We start from the raw sequence: 6,000 nt of genomic DNA on the forward strand, positions 1-6,000 counted from the left end.
CTCGGACACCCTTCAAAGTGATGGAGCCTGCTCAGTTGAGGGGAGAGTTTGGGTGGAAGACAGTGAGGAAGATGTGAGTCTGAAGGCAGGAGGCTGTGAGGAGGCCCAGTGGGATGGAGCCTACCTGCAGGCCTGGAGTTGGAAAGAAGGAAAGTTCAGAACTCACTGGCCTCCAGAGTGAGGATCACCTGTATGGCGGGGAAGGAGCAGCCCAGCTGACAGGCCTGGTAGCAGCCACCAACCCACTTGTTAATCTCTTAAAGTGACAGCAACTAGATCCCCTGTTCATGGATACCTCCAGATTGCTGGGTGAAGAGTAAAAGTCAATCTGGGATCTTGGATGGTACATTAAGGAAACACTGGCTAGCTCTCCAACAGAGACTCTGTTGCAGTGAAGGCTTGTAAATAGTTCCAGGAAGTTGTCCTCACTTCATCAGTACCCTTGGACATCCTGTACACCCCTAAACCTATCCAAAGAACAGAGGTATACCGCTCAGGCAAACAATCCAGATCAATCCAGGACCGCTGCAGGCTCTGGCTCGCCACCATACATGATGCAACAGGAAAAAGGGTCAGCCTCACACCAGAGGATTGATGAATATAGTGTATATTTATAGATCCATAGGACACACAAAACACCAGGACATGAATACAGGACTTGTTAACGCTTTTCACAGGATCTCGTGCTTAGTCATAACAAAGAAAACAACAAAAGTGATGTCTTATATAGGAGTTAGTTAATAAAGAACACCTGTCCTAATCAGCACTCCTGAATCCTGATGATAAGCCTACTAGTACATGGTAACAAAAACAGTGATATCAGAAAACCCAAGTAAACATGCTTTTTTTGTATGTGTTTTTTGTATATATTATTATTTAAATTTTGATCATTTACAAATGTGGCTTCGCAGCCCATATCATCTTGGGATATTTACTTACTTTTATCTGTGTTTGTGTATGTTATTTAATTTTTTATTTTACTCTTCATTTACAATTTTTTATAATTTTTATTCATTATGCTTTTTCTCTTTCTTTGTTTCTCTTGTTATTGCATTTCCTTTTCCTTTTTCGTTTCTTCCTTCTTTGTTGTTTTCTGATATCACTGTTTTTCATACAATGGTTTTATATGTTTTGGTACAACATACTAGTAGGCGTATCCTCAAGATTCAGGAGTGCTGATTAGGACAGGTGTTCTTTATTAAATAACTCCTATATAAGACAACAGACAGCATATAAGACAGCACAGTTGTTTTCTTTATTATGACTGAGCATGAGATTGTGTGAAACGTGTTAACAGGTCCTGTATTCATGTGCTGTTTTTTTTCTGTGTCCTATGGATCAATAAATATACACTATATTCATCAATCCTCCGGTCTGCGGCTGACCCTTTTTCCTGTTGCACCCCTAACCCTATTACCAGTTCAAATCCCCTAAATAAAAACAACAAAACCAAAGCTCAAGGACTGATTTCTGACTCTGGATGCAAGTCCACTTGAAGTTGTGGGTTGCCTGGCTGTGCAGGAGTATAGGGGAACCAAATCTGTAGTGACTCCTAAGGGGGTAGTGCTACATGTGGGGGCTCTTAATTCTGGGATTTTCCTATAGCAACCTGCCTGCCATTACCCCTAGCAACTGCCAAGGCAAGAAAGTGATGTTGATTACTGTGGTAGCCCATAGCAAGCACGCTGGGCTGCTCTACAGGTGTCTGGTGAAAAGGACTGTATTTTCTATTCATTTGTTCAACCAGAACAACGTGCTTTGCTGTCACTTCCCTGCATGCCGTTGCCCGGAGGAACTGTAACGGCCCATTCATTTGTAAATGTCTTTTTGCTGCTCAACAGGTAGCCTCTACAAAAGACTGTGTTCTACATGTAAAGGTGAGTGGGAAGGGAGCGCTAAATGCATCTACCCTGTATGGGTTAGGGGGTGGACCATCAGCAATGGGGGTTAGTTAAAGGTCCATGTGAAGGTAGTGTCCAAGTCCATCTTTAGTGGGGGGCTTGTAGTAGTGTGGACTGGTCAGAGGAGGCAGCCAGCTGTAAGAGCCTGTAGATACTCCTAGATGCAGGTAGAGAAGTGTAGAAGGTTAAAATCTGGCAGATTTAATGGTATAATTGCACTTACATAGGCAGGTAACAAGTAGGCAGGGAGGTTCACAGAGACGGCGTCACCACACGGACCGGGTTTCCAAGATGGCGCGCGTTCAGAGCATGCGTGTTCCTTTGTCAGGCCATCTTGAAAACCCGGTCCATGCAGTGACGCCATCCCTGTGAGCCTCCTTGCATCCCTCCGCAACTCCCCGAGCCCTGGACACCACCGGAGCGGCGGGAAATACCCAAAGCGTGGCACTAGGACCAGATGCTCGCAACGGACCTCCATTACTTGACATGCCTACTTGTTACCTGCCTATGTGAGTGCGATTTTACCATTAAATCTGCCTGATTCTAACCTTCTACACTTAGAGTGGCGCTGCTGTCTCTCTTCTCTATGTTCTAAATGTGCTCATTATGATCAGTGAGGTGACGGTCACTACTGTCTTCCTGCTTGCTTTTGTCCAGAGCAAACAGAGCGGCCTACCAATCTACAACCAATTGTTGCTCAACAGGTGGCTTCCATAAGAGACTGTGTACCTGCAAATGTCAGTGAATTGTCTGTTGCTTCCACGCATGCTGTTGCCTGGGGTAACCGGAGCGACCCATCAGCATTCTCAAGTCTTTCTGCCACTCAACAGGTGGTTACGCTAAAAGACTATATTCTGCCAAGCTCAATATTGCCTGCTACAGTCAGTAAATGCCACTTATTCGTGCTGGTTGTTTCCTGGAGTAACCGGGGTGGCCTGCTACATAGTTACATATTTATATAGTTAGTCTGGCTGAAAAAATACAAAAGTCCATCCAGTTCAACCATAAATAAGGCAAAAAACCCAGCAAAGCATGAACCAATTTGCTCCTGCAGGGGAAAAAAATCCTTTCTGATCCCTTTCTGATGAGAGGCAATCAGATATTCCCTGGATCAACTTTACCTATAAATGTTAGTAACCAGTTATATTATATGTATCAAGGAAAGAATCCAGGCCTTTTTAAAGCAATCCACTGAGCTGGCCAGAACTAAGGCTACGTTCACACTAGCCTTGTGTGCAGGCAGCAGAGAGGCGTTTGGTAAGCGTTTTTACAGCTTCCCAAACGCCTCTGCCAATTCTGCACATTACAGCACATGGTGCTGTTCTAACGGGAGCGTTTGCGTTGCGTCGCGGCAAAACGGACGCCTCTGGACGAGTCAGGAGGCTTTGAAGCCTCCTATTCTCATCTATGGTGCCGCTCCGCAAACGCCCGGCCGGCGTTTGCGGTGCGGTTGCGACGCAGTTGCGGGGCGTTTGCGGAGCGGTAACACCACTCAAACTGCATTATAGGCATTTGTGGGGCATTATTAACGCTCGGCAAACGCCTAGCAACCACCGCTAAACCGCGCATGCGGCGTTTGCGGAGCGTTTGCCGAGTGTTAATAACGCTCCACAAACGCCGGACCAATGCTTGCCAAACGCTATAGGGGCGTTTGGCAAGCGTTGGCAAAACAGCCTAGTGTGAACCAGCCCTAACTCTTGATGGAGTCTATTCCACATTTTCACTGCTCTTACTGGGAAGAAACCTTTTCATATTTGGAAAGTAAATCTTTCTCCAGACGTAAAGAGTGCCCCCTTGTCCTCTGTGATGACCTCAAGGTGAATAACTCTACACCGAGTTCACTATATGAACCACTGATATATTTATACATGCTGATTATATCCCCCCTTAATCTCCTCTTCTCAAGAGAGAATAAATTCAGTTCCTCTAATCTTTCCTCATAGCTGAGCACTTTCATGTGAATTGGTGAACAAAATTTAAACTGCATATTCCAGATGAGGTCTTACTAATGATTTGTACAGGAGTAAAATGATATCTCTCTCTCTCTGGAGTCTAAACCTCTTTTAATACAAGAGAAGATTTTGCTCTCTTTAGAAACCGCAGCTTGGCATTGCATGCCATTATTAAGCTTGTGATCTACCAGAACTCCCAGGTCCTTCTCCACCATTGATTCCCCCAGTTGTACTCCCCCTAGTATGTATGATGCATGCATATTCTTAGCCCCCAAGTGCATAACCTTACATTTATCAACATTAAACCTCATTTTCCACATAGTTGCCCAATTAAACAGTGCAATGAGGTTGTCTTGTAAATTGGAGACATCCTGTTATTCCACTGCAAAGCTTGGTGCCATCTGCAAAGACGGAAATGGTATTTTTAATCCTACTTTGTGGTTTACAAATGCCCGGCTTCTTTATACTAGCTAGGCTATAAATGCTACTATCTGCACTCTACACTGCAACAATGCATAGACTCCTGCTATCTCTGGGTAAATGCTGCTATCTGCTTTCTCCACTCTAAACTGCAACAACACATAGATTCCTGCTATCTCTGGGTAAATGCTGCTATCTGCTTTCTCCATTCTAAACTGCAGCAACACATAGATTCCTGTTAATTTCAGAACAAATAGTGTATATATATTTTGTCTATGTTGATTAGTTCTCACCTCTAGTTGCACTCTTTTTATGACTGTGGCCTGTGTCTGGTCTGTGTATGAGAAACATCAATTCATGTGATCCTTATCAGTTCCTAATTGGGGCGGAGAAGAGTGCTCATTTGACCATCTCCCTATAAATTTAGATCAGCTCGGGGGGGGAGGGGGGTGGTCACAGATCGAGGGGGCATAGTCACAGATGGGGTGCTGTTTCTGCATGAGTGCTGTTTTGATAGAGTGCTAAGAAGCAGTTGAACACAGCAGTCTAACTAAAGCAGGATAATTCAAGCAGCAGGAAGATACAACAAGGAACTCTACTGCACACTGGACAGACTGCAAGCAAACACCCTGGGCAACATCTCTTGTCTGAGTCCCACTCCTTGTACTTTTAATATGTCCCCTCTACTCCACCTTTTCATAGTACTATCCTGCGTTCCCAAAATCCCACTTCTTTACCCCTCTGCTCCACCCCAAAACATGTACATCTCACCCTCACTGCTACCATCTACCTACTACTGCTCTCATCACCTCCTGCTGATACTTTACTCTCCTGCTGACCCAAACAACAGGTCTGGAAGGCATGTACACTTGTGTACATCCCGTTCCCATCTTACTTTACTCACCCTTCTTCTTCTCCTAACATCTGGGGATATCTCCCCAAACCCTGGTCCTCCAGTATCTCACCCCCACACCAAGCATCCTCTTTCTTCCGGGAATAGCCGCAATCCCCTTAATTAAATATCAGTCCCCGTGCTCCAATAACCACCCTCTCCCTTTTTCATGTGAGCTCTGGAATGCCCGCTCTGTCTGTAATAAGCTCACCTCTGTCCATGACCTTTTTTGTCTCCCACTCCCTTAACCCACTAGCAATTAGAGAAACCTGGCCTCGAGCAGCAGATCTTGCTTCTCCCGCAGCACTTTCCTATGGAGGCCTTCTTTTGACCCACTCACCTAGACCCAGTGGTACGAAAGGTGGTAGAGTTGGTTTGCTTCTATCCCCACTGAGCACCTTTCAAGTCCTCCCTAATCCTCCCTCTCCATCCTTCTCTTCTTTCGAGACTCACTGCATCCGGCTGTTTTCTCCCATTTCTCTGAGGATTGCAGTGATCTATCTACCTCCTGTACCGATGTCCCACTTTCTTGATGATTTCTCCGCCTGACTACACTACTTTCTCTCCTCTAAACTACCCACTATCATTCTCAGAGATTTTACATTCCTATTAATGTCAACAACCCGGCTACATCCCAACTCTTCAACTTAACCTCATCTTTTGCATTAGCACAATGTATACAGTCCTCCACTCACTCTGATGGAAATACATTAGACCTTTTTTCTCCCATCTTTGTACTCCCTACAACCTCACAAACACCCCCTTTCCTTTCTTTGATCACAAACTCATCACCTTCACAGTGTCCTCGTCTTCAAACACCTATCCCTCAAAGCAG

This window comes from Staurois parvus, unplaced genomic scaffold (assembly GCF_062004578.1).
Source record: "Staurois parvus isolate SC_StPar_1 unplaced genomic scaffold, SC_StPar_1.0 ptg000744l, whole genome shotgun sequence".
Lineage (NCBI taxonomy): Eukaryota > Metazoa > Chordata > Amphibia > Anura > Ranidae > Staurois > Staurois parvus.